The 15,715-nt window shown below is 39.5% G+C and overlaps 1 protein-coding gene across 3 annotated transcripts in view; it reads left to right on the top strand.

Annotated features, from left to right (window-relative positions):
• The window catches only part of LGI1 (leucine rich glioma inactivated 1), a 35,732-nt gene that overhangs the window by 4,732 nt on the left and 15,285 nt on the right, over positions 1-15,715 (top strand). Inside the window, exon 1 of one of the 3 annotated variants that reach the window (XM_035897389.1) lies at positions 7-355. The exons of the other annotated variants lie outside the window; for them this stretch is intronic. The gene's annotated coding sequence lies outside the window, so the exon portion shown is untranslated. Of the gene's footprint in view, positions 1-6; positions 356-15,715 lie in introns of those variants that run through there. 3 annotated transcript variants of the gene reach the window in all.

Raw genomic sequence — 15,715 nt, 5'->3', positions numbered from 1 at the left:
AAGGTAGGACTCGGCCGCAGTGGCTCCCAGAGAGGCCTTAGCGAGCCCCCTCTCCTCCACATCCCGCTTCGGCCCCGCACCGGCCCGGCGCTCTCGGGGAGGGAATCCCCCTTGGAGGAGCTGAGCTGGGGGGAACCGTGACGGGGAAAGGGCCCCGTGGTGAGAGCTCGGGGCGGCGGGGGTCGCTCTGGAGGAGGCCCCTCAGGCAGGACGGGCCCTGGGAGGGTGCTCCTCGGCGGGCAGGAGCTGCCAGGCGCCCCCGGGGCCGGGCTTCATGCAGGAGGTGTGTGCGCTGCCCTCGCCGCGGCACAGACCTCGTTCACAGCCGCATTAACGCCCTGGCAGCCTCGGCAAGGTAATGCGTAACGTTGATTTCCACCTGTTTTAGCGGTTTCTCTTGTTTTCAATCGCATCTCGCAGCTAGAAGAAGGCAAGGCAGTATGTGACCCAGTTTCTCCGTGAGGACCAACGGCAACTGGGTGATAGAGTTTGGGAGCCTGTTGGGTTGCAGCAGAGAAAACAGCTTTATAAACTACATGTGTTTTCTCATAAGCTAGCTTGCGAATACCAATCTTCAGCATTAAGTCATCAGATACAGCAAGTAGCTGTCAAGGAGCTGATATCGTTTCCCATCAAACATTAGGGCGCACAATACCTGAACCAGCATTTTGACTACCGAGGTCCGAAATGCTGTAATCCATCACAGATATCTTCTTCTGGACAGTGTCAGCCGTGTTATTGATTCCTGGAGTCTTAACCACAGCTACACTTAATACAGGGAAATTTTCAACATCAAAATGCTACTACTGTCATTGCAGTATGTAAGTTGTAAAATACAAGTTGTAGCTAGTTGCTATTACGCGGTAAGGCAATCGCGTGCCGTAGTTGAGTGTACCTCCTTACCTTGGCTGCTGAATCTCAGTTTTAAAAGCAAAAGTATTTTCTCTCCTGACCTAGTGTTTGTGTCACTCATTATGTTGTTATCACTCTGAACGGACGTAAAGGTGATGCTAAAGTGTCCTGTGGGCAGGTACGGAGTGGCAATATGCTTATTTGAGTGTATGCAGAATTCTGCTGAAGTCCTACTGAATGCGGCCCGTTTCCTCTAACGGGCAGAGACTCTGTTGCAAAAATGGAATTATCCTAATTAATAATTTAAATATCTCAAAATAAATAATGTATACCCACAAAGCTGTAATAGCAGGCATCTTTTTGTTGTTCCTCTCTTACGGAAATGGCAGACTGCTTTAGTGTGAATGAATCCTGACATGATTCTGGAAACTGGGCCAACATATCATTGATTATGCACTTTGAAGAAAAGTGGGGAAGGTAGAGGGAAGATGTACAATTCTTGAATCTCTCAGCATTGTGCTGTGGCCACAAAAGCCTGTGTATAGAAAAAATAAAGTTTCTGGGACAGGAAAATTCTGCAGTGAATCCAACTATAGCAACTGTTGTAGATGCTGAAGTTATTTTATAAACAGCTTTTCTGAGAATAGCAGCTAGCTAATTTCATCTTACTATGTTATGCTTTTCTGATGTCTGACTGTATTGCTTTCAGACATCACCTGACTGCTTTTTATATGTGGGCTACAGTAAGCTACAGCTGGGGAAGTGGATCAGAAATGGCATCCTAAATAAAGTGGAAGTTGAAACTAGACCTGTCCTTAGCCCTTGGTATATGGATTACAGCTTGATCTGGTGGGATTTTCTCCATAGTTTAAATCTAGCATCGATGTGCTTAGACACCAAAAAGGACAATTCTCTCTTCCCAGTCCCACAGGACTGAAAGATAGGGGAAAAATAAGAGGTGGGCAGAACTCTTTGCAGGGCAGGAGGCACTACGGTTTCAAGTTGGATTTCAGTGGTTGTATAACCAAATCTTAGGAGCACAGTTTTTCCATTAGAGATAAATCAATGTATGGGTTAGCTGCTGCTGAAGAGAGCATTCCTCTTCTTGAACTGGCAGTAGTGCTTGTCTGACCACTTCTGCTGAACTGCAGGATTTAATTTTCTGCCAGCCTAGCTCCTCTGACTATCCTGCTGTGATGTCTGACGAGTAACAGTGCTCGTGTGAAAAAAGGTTAAGGATGGAGGGAGGGATGGGACAGGAGGGAAGAGGCAGGTGAGAAACCAGAGTGGCCCTTTCAGCAGCAGCTCTCAATTAGATCAGCTTAGCAATAATGTGAAACTATCCTCTTAAATTACAGGACCCCTGAACTTCGTGGCCCACAAAGGAGACAACATCACTTAGTTGTTCTTACTTTAGTTCTTACTTTACCTCTTCCCTAAAACTAGAAATGGGCTAAGTATGAGAACTAGTGTGTCCAGAAAGCCTAAGTCAGACGCGGTTCTAAAACCTTCAAGAAGTAAATGTTTTCTCTCCCAAGTTTTCAAATCATCAACATATTCTTTACTCAACTTTAATCACTTAGTTTTCTGGTGACTCAGTGTAACAATTCCATAGAAAGTTTTGGGAAGAAATTCTTCCCCCAAAAATTCTTCCCAGGGAAGAATTCCCAAGGTAATGTCTGTGATTCTGAAATAATCCTGAGAGTTCATCAGCTTCTCTGTATTTACATTCATACTGTCTTTCTTCCAGTCACCTCTGTAATCTCAGATCATATTATGTAGACCATGGAGATAGCCTTAGTATACAAAAAAAACCTAGAAAAAAATTATTTGATTGAATTTGCCATTTCTCACTCATCCAAATTCATTAAATGAATGGTAAAACTGTTGCTGACATCAAGAGATCTATGAATGCATATTGACTCATGTCATTTGTACCAGAGAGTAAAAGGGGCATTTTAACATCTGGGTTGTGTGTTCAGGACAGACCTCTGACCTTCTTATCATCTGGGGGTAGCATTACGTTTACTTGAGTAACTTCTTGATTTATTTATTTATTTAATTTCCCTGTATTTTTTGGGGGGGGGGGCAGGGGGTGTACTTTTATCAATGTGTATGTACCAAAAGAAGGTATTAAATCATGGAGGTGCAGAATGCAAAGCATCATGCCTGACATACTTATTGAGCTGTTCCTAAAAGCTTTCAGTATAGGAGATTTCACAGCATAAGTAGCTTAATCTATTAACCTCTTAGGTATATAGGGTTTTTTTCCTAATATCTAAGACAAAACTCCTTTGTTGGTACTTGAGATAATTTCTTAATGCCCTAAACTAGTAGGTACAGAAAGCAAGAACTGATCATCATTTGAATAACAAATAACAAATCTTTAAGTACTGAAGACATATATGTCCACAGTCTTCCCTTTTTGAAGCTGAAGAAATGTAAGTACTTCAACTTTTCCATGCAGGTTACATTTTTGAGAACTCTTACATGTTCTACTGCTCTTCTTCAGACTCAGATTTCTCTCTATGTTTCTAAGAAACACTTCCTTATCAGTATTTTAGCCAGGAAGAAATACTTCAACCTTCCTGCAGGAGATTATAGCCTCCTAAGATCTTCTGGTAAACTCAGGAGCCTCTGATTTGTTTGGTCAAAATTAGTTTAGTTAGCCAATTACAAAATTGGTCCAATATTTAATGAAGCAAATCAGGTGGCTTTGCCAGCAGGCCAGAAGAGGCAGCTACCACTGACATGGAGAGCGAGGGCAAGGCGGTCACTGACAACCACATCCATTGTAAGGGCTGTTTGCAGGGGACACGTATGACTATATTTGAGTTTGATCATGAGAAGGTAATGTGAAACCATCAAGAATGCTAGTAAAGAGGTTTATCCTGCGTAATCTTTTCTCTTTCTCCATTAAGCCAGTTACGTTGTTGAAAATGAGGAAATTAGACTTTCTAACATTATTCGGTATTGGCACCTTCCTATCGTCTACATGTCTATGAAGTTGCTAAATGGTTTATTTTTGTGTCTTCGTAGTATGAACAGTCTCATGGCATCTGTCGTGTTCCTGATTTTCATCTCCCTCTATCTGAGGCCCCTAGTAATTTGTAGAAAAGCAAGCAGAACTAAAAATGGATGTTCACATACACCAGTAACATCACATCCAGTTAAGTGTAGTTCTTTTAGATGTATCCGTGTACAACTTTAGGGATGCACTACGCCTCCCAACGAGCCCCAAGCAAGGTCCATACTTAAGTCAGGTGGCTGACTCCCAAGCCTTAAAGCTTCCTGGCAGTCAGGGAAAACCAGTGGGGCTGTGCTGCAGGGCAATGGCTCACGCTCAGCAGTTCCCATCACTGGGACTGGTCACTCCAGACTAGTCATTAAAGACTGCCATCATTCTGTAGTCATCAGGAGGTTATGTAGAGAGAGCAGGCTGTTGAAATGCATATTTATTATGTCAAATTCAGTAAGTGGTATGTTCCATGTTCTTTGTCATACAAGGGATATCAAATGTGGCGTTTAACTAGCCACTAGATGTCAATGTTGTTGTGCTAAAAGGCAAATGTAGTTTTACTTGTTTGGCTGATAAAGTAATTTATTAAATAAAGGCACTTCTGGATTTAAATTTTTTTCCAGTATAGAGTCAGTTACAAAAAATATCATAGACAAGCCTGCGCTGTGTCCATTATTTCGAGAGCAGCTGTGCTGTTTTATGCTATTTTGGAGTTGCAATTACCATTTCAGTGTGTAATCATTGTTAGAAAAGTGCCTTTGAAAAAATAGCATCTGATTGTTCATCAGTTTCCTCCCTTGTTCCAAAATCCCAGATCTTTGTGTAAATAATCGCAATCATTATATTGCATTGTATTTGTTAATAAGATAAGATAGAGATAATAATATGATACCTAATCCTATTATAAGAGTATAGAATTTCTTAAACTCCAATTATCGGAGGAAATTTTCCTCTTAATTATTCCTGTTTAACACCATTGGAGATCAATGTCAAATACACTGTGCAAGGACAGAATTTCTAGAACACTAAGGCTTCCAGTATGATAAACAATTTGGCAAACTTGGTTCTTTTGAAAATCTGGCCTTGATTCTGCACAACTAAAGGCAGAGCTGACAGATGGTGGAATTTTAGACTGTGTGAAGTAGAATTTGACCCATGGACCTTTCTTATTCAGGTTCCTGTACTTCTAGGGTGAACAAATCACTGCAAACCTCCACAGCTACTTATTGCCTCATGCAGTGTCAGACTTTTTTGTCTGAAGGCGGCGGTTCTCTTGGCTGTCTACAGAGCACTTTGATACCAAAGTTTGCAAATTAGTTTTAGAAACACTAATCCAAAGCTCAAGAAGAGGACAGTGCACATCTCAAATTCCAAGTTAAGTTTGTTCTGCTGATTGATAGGATAAAAAAAACAAAACCAAAAGCTTTCATTAAAAATGGAGTTGAACCTTTCAGTTGATATGAAAATCGCCCAAGAAGAAAAATATGAGGAAATTGCTTCATTATCGTGGACTGAGCTAGTTTAAGTCATGCTCAACGCTTTATTTGATGGTAACATCGCTTACACTCTTAACATGCTAATGAATGACAGATAAATGAAGACTTATAACTGTTTTAATTTCTAACATCTATTTTAGTTTTCTTGACTATGAATACAGAGTTAGGCAAGAATCTTATCATAATGTCTTGAAAACCAGATTGTTTCATTCATTCATTCTGTTGCAATTAAGGGAACACTCATAGCAACAACCCTAATCCTAAAATCTTTGTGAACTTCAAAAAATATCATTATAATAAACTAAGCTGCAAGCCCTTGTTAATATGTGTATTGTAAATAAAGCCAGTATGACCCTCTGAAGACTAACTGATTCAGTTATGGAAGTAATAAAGCAGACTTGCATCAAAAACTAATTCATGGAAGCAACCTTCCATATTATCTCTACAGTTGGGGTTTTTTTTTTTGACAAAAAGTAAAGAATTTTAACTAATAAATCCCCTAGAGATTTATTCTGTAGACTCCTGTCTGTTGTCCTTTAATTGTCACTGCTAGTGCCCTGTTTGTTGTGTGGCAGGTAATTTTGGTCTCCAGAGCTTACAGTCTGGAAGTTCTGCTGAGAACAAAGCTTCCTAAAAGCTTACACATGCATGTAGGCATGCATAAACAAGTATAGTGAATTCAGCCTATCAAGAATTTAATTAAAAAGTAATTATCAATGTGCACAAAATACTACTTCTTAGTTTTATCAACTTGCATTGAAATAAATGGAATACAGATGCTAACTCCTCCAGTGTGCTCCAGTTTTCATTTAAGGAGATTTTAGAAGTGCATTATGCATAAATTCCCCAAAGTATGAACATTTTCCTGAGAGAGCAAAGAATGCTTAATCCTACTTTTATGTCTAGATCTGTTATGTTGAAAAGTGTCTGATGGCATTCAAATACATAAATCCCAAGAAAAAGGGAAATTGTTTTTTTCCAGTTTGATATCAGAGTTATTATATGAGTGAAAAATGAAATAAAATTATAAGCAAGAGATAAGGAGAATACAGTAAAGTGGAAATAGAACCCCAACCAACCAACAAACAAGCAATGTACTTGTTTTCTTTAAATTATATTGTTTCCTGCTGGATTGGTTTTGTGAAAACAAAAAGAACATATGAACAAAATTACAGTCCATTGCACTTTTAAATCGTAGTGGAAAAGATGTGCATTCCCTTGTTTCCCGATACACTTTTTTGTGCATAATATCTACCATGTATATATTTTCAGAATAATTCACTTATGGTGAGAATTGAGGCAGAATACAAATCATTTACAGTTGAGTGTATAGAATCTAAAGTTTTCTATATAAAAAGGTGAGTGACAAGTCACTATCTTGAGTCATAGAAGCAGTTTAACACTGCTCACATATCTGGCACAGAAAACCTGGGAAAGAAAGGTGCCTCAGAGTCTAAGAAGATATAATGTAATAGAAGATTAAGGTCTTATTCCTGCATGCACAGTCCAGAAAACACCTCTGCTTTTAGAGATGTGTTGCTTAGCTGAAAGTTGAGATCTTAATCCAGAAATGAAGTAGGTCGGTCCTGCAAACTGTACTATGATGCAGCTGGTCAGGCATGTTCATCACAGTGTTTTCCCCTGGTTGTCCTAAAGCTAAGAAGATATTTCATAGCAGACATTACTTGCAATATACAGTGGTATAGTCAAGTGTTTGGAATCTCACAGATAGATTTTGAAAAAAAAGTTATAAGAGCATAATAGGGCATAATGATGACAGTCAGCCCTCATTCTACCTTATGATTTCAGTGGTATTTCTTACGTAGTAAAGTAGTAATTGCATGTAGAGGCTGATAGTATCTGGGCTGAGGTGATCAATAGCTGATCATTCAGTGGAAGCTGAAGGATACAGGGATATAAAGAGGCTGGTCTGAGCAGTGAAGTAGGATGAACCAGTAAAAATTCCTATTTCACTTTTTATGAACATGCTTATAGAGTACTACTCTGAGACCTCATTTAATTAATAATACCATTAGCCATTCTGCCAGAACTGACCTTTCATTAGTAAAAGTGTACTACTGATTGCCAGATTTTGGAAATAATAGGGGTTATATTTCAAATTAAATACAATTTTGTGTTATTTAATCACCAATGGCATTCAGACATAAAGTACTGAAATACTATCTACCTTTCTATTGAAAGTATTGCCAGGATACTATTCATTCCATGGCACCTAGGTGGAATGGGAAGGATAACTATCCTAAATGGGAACAATTAGTCTAACTTAGTTTCAAATATCAAGTGTGTTATGCCTAAGTTATGTTACTTACAGCTGGCAGTGCTGAGCCGTGCAATATCCATCACTCTAGAAGTAAAAATGGCAGACTCGGAAAACTGCTGAGGGAAGTATCTATACAAGGAAAAAGAAATATTCCAGCCTGTATCTTGGGGGAGATCCTACTACTTGCTGAAACCACATTCAATTTGCAAGCAATACATTAAAATGTTAACAGTTATGTATCTAGATGACTGCCTTTCTTGAATGGAAATAAAATAGAACCACGAGAAAGGTAAGGGTCAGGAAGTGAAGTGAGATTTGAGTGAAAAACCATTTCCTTTAGCGTATCATGGAATTTTCTCTCAAGTTTGCATTACGCTGTCCTCAAATATACAGTTCTTAAAAGATGGATTGTATTATGTAAAATTATATTAGGAACTGTTTTAATATATTTTAATAATCTTGTTTTAGTCAATCCACTCTACTCGTTCACTGTGCAACTAACTTGTATTTGAACCCCAGCGTTAACAGAGTCAGTATTTGGCAGTTTTCTATAATCTGAGTCTGTTAACAAAAGGAAAATATTCTTCTGACTACCTAGTTTATCTTAGATGTGGTCATAATCCATCCAGAAGTTCTAAGAACTAGGAAAATTGGGATTTGGAGATGAAACATCAAGTTGAGTTCCTAACACAGGACTCCCAACTCCTTTCTCATATAAACAATTTTTTGTCAAGCTTCGATTTTTCATTGCAATTTTCTAAAATCACCTAATTTTGGAGAAAGTTAAAGTAGCTGAGTAAGTTTAAGGTATTCTGTATGCAGAAACAAACTGGGTTTATTACATGTTTGCAGGCTAGTGTATACTGTGGAACACAACTCCCATGTTTCTAAGTAGGAGTTACTTTAATTGCCATATTTTGCCATCCATTCTTCCTTGCAACTTGCCCTTTAACTCATGTATCTTGCCTTCAAATTCAAGATCACTTGTTACCACTTGGAAGGATTTTACTACATTATGAAAGAAAAGTAGGTCTTATTCAGACACTTTCTTATGTCCATTAATCTGATCTTCATCATCCTGAAAGGAAGCAACCAGTAATATTTCCTAATGTAGAAAAGTGATTTCTAAAAGCTTTTAATTGCAGAGTGTAGAGATAGCTATGTTCTAGAGACTTCTGCATATTCAAGCTTGACAAAATAAAATATTTCCTCTAATTCCAAATTTTTTTGTCAGACAAATTTTGAAAACATAAGTTTCATAACCTTAACAGTCAAATGACACTTATCTATAGCACACTTTGCTGTTTTGTGCAGTATATGAGTTGGAAAGTTATGTATAAGCAGTTTTTCATTTGCACTATCCATTAAGTGTAGGCAGAGAGGTAACTTCCAAAATTAACATTAGCTTTGTCAGCATTGTCAGAGGACACACTGCCAGAAGTTCAAAACAATGGTATGTACTACAATTTTTTTATGTGGTTTCTTTGCTGTCTTGAAGGTAATCAAACAGATGATGAATTGTCATCCTTTCAACTCTGTAGTAAGAACAACTAGCGAAGTATTTTGATATTTCCTTACTTGGAGACACAATGCCTGGAGAAAAATACGTTCATATAACAGAATATGAAATTGTTTTCCCAGTTAAAAAGAAGCTAATGTGCTATTAATATATGGAGGTACTGTTTTGCTGTGATCTAACACTACACTATGAAAACCAAAGCCTTAACTTATGGTGGTGTCCATGATTTGTATTGGTTTGCAGTTCAGTGCAGCCTTAGAACAACACAAATACCCCAACCTTGGGGCCTGAGAGTCTTTATGAAAGGGCCTAGGTCACAGATAATAGTACGGCTAGCTGCCCGTCAGCCACGTCCACGCAGATCCTCCATGTCCTCGGCAAAGAGGGATTTAGCTGTCTTCCTAACATAGCCCATTCTGAATCTATAGCAACCCTCCTCTAATATGCAAAGCTATTTTTAGCATCAGGGCAGCCTTGAAAACAGCAGGTAAAGCATGAAAAGAATGAATAAGTGGTTGTGGTGCTTGCCTGTGAATAGAAGCTATATAGAGATCTTGAGAGAGAGAGAGATCTTAATATATATAATGTGTACATGGAGGGAGATCTGCCTCCCTGAGGGGAGGCAGAGGTGTCAGAAACATAGAGTAGAGCATTATTACTACTTCTGACCTGAGCAGTTATCGAAAAAGTAATTATTTCAGATTGTTCTGTTTAGGAAAATAAATTGTTAATGGAATCAGGTATCTTTGATTCAGTCTTTATTTGCAAAGATTTTCCCTTAGTGAAGAGCAAATTGAACAGCGGGAGACTATTTGCAACTCCAAGCTCTTGTCAGCCAATACTTGCTCCAAGAAGTTCTCTAGGGACGCTTCTCAGGCCCCCTTTTCCAATGCCTGGGTTCCCAGATCTAGGTTTCTGTGATGTCTACTGCTCTCTGAGTTTCCACTCCTGGTTTCTTGTCCTTTTATTTTTTTCTCTTACATATTCATCCATTTGCTTCAAAAAATGCTTAGGAAAAAGAGCCACGTGTGCCTTTGTTTAATCAGTAGTGTGTGCCATTTATTTAGCTGGGGAGCTATATTGCTTCATGAAGGAGCTTATTGCTCCTTACTGATATATTATATTGAGGCTGGGAATTAGGCCCTCCAGTTTTAATGACTCCTTGCCTAAATCACAAGGGCAGCAACAGTGGAAACTTGCAGATGCCTATAAATGACTGGTGTCTAAAAGAAAGTCAGCTGCATGGAATTTGGATTGTTGTCTTAGAAAAGTGATCTATGGGAAGCATTGTAAGCTCAAAGTGTGGATGTTACCCTATTCAAGGTAGGGAAAATCCTTCAGTTTCTGAGCAGTCATAACTAAAATATGTATCTCTCTGTTGCTACGAAAATGACATTTAAAACTACAGCCAGTTCTTAGATAAGGATGTTGTGTTGGTTTTGCTCTCCCACTGCAGAGGGAGAGAGCCAACAGCCAAAACAGCAAATCCTTTCTTAAAGCTGAACTGAGTAAATAGCATGTTGGCATATGAGCAAACAGACGTGATGGATTTCTTCAGCCCTCTGAAGTCGCCTCTGCAGGGGGATGTGGTTTGTAAGGAAAAGGGACCAAGGCGTTCAGCTTGGCCTGGTATCTTACCTGGTGGAGAGTCTTTGCTGGGCTCCACGCAGTGGCAGTGAGCCCATCACAGGGCGGGGTGTGGTGTCAGGCAGGTTGAGTATTTGCTTGAAGTAAAAGCTTTTAACTCTTACCAAAATAAGCTATTTTTCCAAATTTCTCAAATCGTTGAGAACAATAAATACGTCAGTAAAATACACTTGTGGAGCTATCACCAACAACACCTTAAAATGTTTCAGTGCTGATCCAAATCCCAGCTTTGTAAAGCATTTTGATTAGCAGTGATGAAACAATAATACGCGTTTGATGAGGCACATCCTTCTCATTGTGCAATTCATTATGTCAGTGGCACTCCAGCGAGGCTTTTACTTGAACTATTTCAGTGACTCCAGTGGCACTAAGGTTTCTTACATTGTGAATTATTCAGGATGTAGAAACCTTCTGGTTTTAATGACTAGAGATTCTCTCCTCAAAAGCCTGTTATCTCTGCCGTGTAACAAATTTCCTATGTACCTTTAAATAAATAACATTTAGTTACTTTTTTCTGTCCGCAAAATGACAAGGAAAATTAAATACAAGTTTATAAAGATTAGAATAATTCTGCAGGGAGCCAATGCCATGAAAAAAGTACAGAAGGGCAATGTAAGATAGCACAGGTCAAGGAAAGGATTTTATAACACGCCGTCTGTTTTTAATTAGCATCTTGGCAAACTGGAAGAGCTCAAACATTTTTCCATGAAGAAATGTATTACAGACTTTTCTAGCTGCCAATTAAATGGCATTTAGCTACAGTGACAGTGGTATGTTGTTTTGGGTCTGTAGAAAGCACTTGCTCATGCTAGAAAATCTGGGACATTTTGTTTCGGATACAGGGTTCTTACTGGACTGGATTTTCTATCCCTCTGTATTCTTACTGTAGGCATGAAGGATACCTCCTATGAACAACTACTAAATTAATAAATAGTGCAAGGGGCTGGTGGAATAAAGATCGTAATTATCAAGTGTCTGTTTTTATACACCACTTGAGGGTCTGTCCTCCAGTTAGATCATAACTTTTAAACAATGCTAGGTAAATACTAGGGCATTTTTTGCGGTTCAAATTTTGTCCTATTTGGTCCAGACTGAGGTTGTTTGTCACCAGTTCTGTCCTGTGGTTCATTTAAATGTTTGTGAGCATTTGTAATAGAAAACTGCCCCTCAAGCATGTGGCTCCCTATACATTTTCTCTAACAGGAAAGCCAATACTCCCTGCCTGCTTGTGTCAGCTGCTTGCTCTGGCTCTAGCAATTCTTGTTTTGTTTTAGAAGGATTTGGGCTTGTTTAGGGTTTTATTTGGGTTTTGTTCTTTCACCAGATATTTATTTAATCTGGTTTAGAGAATAGCATTAGAGACGGAGACACTGGTAGTGAGCTGTGGAAGAGGGCAGAACCAAGAGCCCGTGGAAGAGTGGGGAAGAGGGAAACCATCCCGTTGAGGAAAACGTTGCACAGAACTACATACTCAATATCACCACAGCAGTTTCTTCAGAAGTCCTGAGACCATTTCCAGTTATGAATTAACCATAGATTTTCTCAGGAGTATCATGCTTTTAATGTCTGATCAGGCTATCTAGGGGAAAAAAAGGCAAAAAAGTAACTTGCATATTTGAAGACAACTTTTCCTCCCTGAGAGGTTCCCACAGAGGGCACTTTAATGTTACAGTAGGGTGCACGCTAGGTGACAAGTCTGGTGTCAGGTCCACTGAAGTGGATTGGCATGCTGTCTGGCTGACAAGTAACCCCATTTCCAACCTTGCACACGTGAGATGTTGATCTTCCCAGAGTATAAATTAACTACTGGTAAATTTTCTTGGAAGTTTTCTTGAAAGATTGAGAGTGCAGATTTCTGCAGCAAGTGAAAACATGGTGTTCTTTATAATTGTCTCCTTTCTTAATACTTCCCTCTATGTGGGCTCTCATTTGCTCTTGAGCTTGTATGCTTGCTCTTTTCCTTTGCCCCCATCTCTAAATATCTATTGTCAGTGTTTTCAAGGCAAAACACAGACAATAGAAACAAAGCAGGAACTATTTATTTAGGTCTGGAGAAAAGTGGGCGGTAGTCAGGAGAGCAGTTAACTTTGTGCTACTGGATTGTGTGCTGCAAAGCATACTGCTTTGTAACAAAGCTTATGAGCCTTTTAAAAACCTGAGAAGGCAACTGGTTCCTCTCTGCTGAAAAACAGAATGCAGGAGCTAGGGAAGAGCTGAGGAATCCCAGCGCTGAGATTTATACAGGCACCCAATCCCATCGGAAAAGACAACCCCAGAGGAAACTGGGGATCAATACATAACAAGATTGATAGGATTTATGGGGTCTTTCTCATAGTGACTGTCCAATCCAGTTGTTGAGGTTAATGGATTTTTCTGTTTGATAGTTTGTTCTGTCCTTTTTCGTTACTTATATAAGGTAAAGCTACCGAGCTGTGGCACTTACCTGCTTGCCTTGGAAGAGAGACACACTTACCATTAGCAGTATTGTCAATATCAGCTGTTCAGAGATGATGGATTAGGTCTTTAAAATTTTGTGATACTGGTTTAAAAGTCATGTGATATCAAAACATGGTACATTTTGGATACTTCATGTCTAGCTTCTTAGCCTTTATCCCTCTTGGTTACCCGGGATGTTGGATGTAGTGTCCTCCCTAGGGCCCTCCCAGCCTGACAGCCTTTCAAAAATCACAAGGGGTAGAAATCCTATAGCTGTAAACTGTCTTCTGAGGTAATTTCTAATATTCCTTACTATTTAAAAACCTGCAATTGAAAATAAAGCATCAAGAATCATAAAGATGTCAGAAGTCCTTGGTTGTAACAAAATAAAACCTAAACATAGACTAATTTTGCCTAGCTTCATTTTGCGCATCTGTTTTCCTTAAAGAATGACAGTTCAGGTAACAGACATCTCTCCTGACATACTCCTTGTCGTTGGTTAAAATCAGTGTACCTAAGCCAGCGAGCAGGCCTAGAGCCACCTGCACACTCACCAGGACATGCTCAGTGGAATAGGTGTTCTGCATCACCGTGCCATTTTGGCCTGACTCTTTTCAGAGGTGATCACTTCTAACTCCACAGTGAACTGTGAACTGGCTACTTTAAGCAAGGGAAAGGAGACCACCCTCTGAGTTTTTCTTTCCTCTAAAGTTGGCAGCAATTAAGTAGCCATTTCCTCAGCTTTTTGACACAGGGACTGGCCTGGTTCTTCTGCTTTTAATGAAACTCTTGTGATGTAATAAAGGAGGATATCCATAATACAGACCTGTATAGACAGGACAGGGCAAAGTCAGAAGAACTTTCCAAATAAAGAGTTCTGGGCAGCCCTGTGATCATTCCCAAGTTAGCATGTGCTACAAGCTGTTCTAAAGGCATCTCAAGTTCTATTATGCCTAATCTGCAGAAGGCCTCTTCCTGGCAATGGCTCTTGGTGCCAGATCCACCAGGAAGCATGGTCTTTTCAGAACTGTTTAGAATTCACAAGACTTTGTTTTGTTTATTGAAAGTACAGCCTCGGTCTCAGCTGCTTTAAATTTGCCATTTGCTGCAGAATTTTTTAAAAGGGTGGCACTGGGAAAGTGAAAACTCAGAGTCATGAGATGTTTCTAGGAGTCTTTGATCTCAAAACCCTTCTGGCCCAAACTCAGTGGTAACATAGCAATGACAATGTTTTGTTCTTCAGTAGACTTGTGACTATTGGCGTGTGATTCCGACTATTGCGCATCTGTGTGGTGTAATATTATGGGCTTAACACCGAGCACAGTGAAGTTCACTAAACTACCGCCATCGCCATCGGTGGATTTTGGGTTAGGCCACAAATGTGCAGGCAGCTCATCCTGAGCATGGAAAAGGCAACACAATTTTCTAAAAGCAGGATGAAATAAAAGATAACTGTAACAGTATATGTATTTGCAAAGGGAAATGTAGTCAGTATGAAACACAGGAAGCTTATTAGGATTTTGTCATATGTTGGTAATGACAACATATTGGGCTAATGCAAATATGCAAATATAGTCAGTGGAGCAGAGTTAATCCCTCAAAAAAGTATTAAATATTTTGTAAAATATTTTTTGGTTCTTATGTTCTGGCTGTGTTTGCTTTCCTCAAATATTTTAGCAAACAGGTTTACAGTATTCACATTGTAACCAGATATTTGAGAATACTTGCTAAAAATGCGTTTTTAATAAATATTAATAATAATAAATGCATATGTTTGCTCTAGAAACCAAGCTACAAAAGTTGTGCTAAGTCTGACCAAAGAACCCAAGTAATGCTAGGTGGTGAACACCTCCAATGACAACTATCAAAAGTATCTTTAATTTTGACTGTCGTATACCTGCACCAAGCTTGTTATTAGATGCTATTAGATTATCAATTGTTACTTTTATATTAGCTGTTATTATTATTAGATTATTAGGTGTTATTAGATTAGATTATTATTTTTAAAAATTGTTGTTACCAAACAACTTGGATACACTGGAAGAAATAAGCTATTTGATTCTTACCATATAGAGCGAATATGTGGGAAATAATCAGCCACTAAGGCTTACTTAGCTCTGGTCAAAATTGAAGAGGTAAAATATGACAGCACATTAATAAAGGGTGGGAAATGCTAGAACCTGCCCTGCCCAGTGCAGTGATGGATGATTCTCCCTTGTTGCAAAGAGGGCAGGAATTGTAAGAGGGCACCAGAGGAGCGTGGGGAAGGCGAGAGGGGAGCCAGGGCGCGCACCGCCCGCCCTCTGTGCCATCTTGTCCTTGGGGGCTTCTCCTCAGGCCTGCTCTGGCTAAAAGGGAGCCGCGCGGCAAGAGAGCCGGCGAGGGGCTGCAGCACGGTGGGGCTGCCAGGACACAGGGCCTGACCCCGCGGACTGGCCGCGCGGCAGGGTGTCAGGGCGCCCTGG

This window comes from Egretta garzetta, unplaced genomic scaffold (genome assembly GCF_000687185.1).
Source record: "Egretta garzetta isolate BGI_Z169 unplaced genomic scaffold, ASM68718v1 scaffold56, whole genome shotgun sequence".
In the NCBI taxonomy this organism is placed as follows: domain Eukaryota; kingdom Metazoa; phylum Chordata; class Aves; order Pelecaniformes; family Ardeidae; genus Egretta; species Egretta garzetta.
Note: the sequence above shows the minus strand (reverse complement) of the source record. Positions and strands in the feature narration are given on the sequence as shown.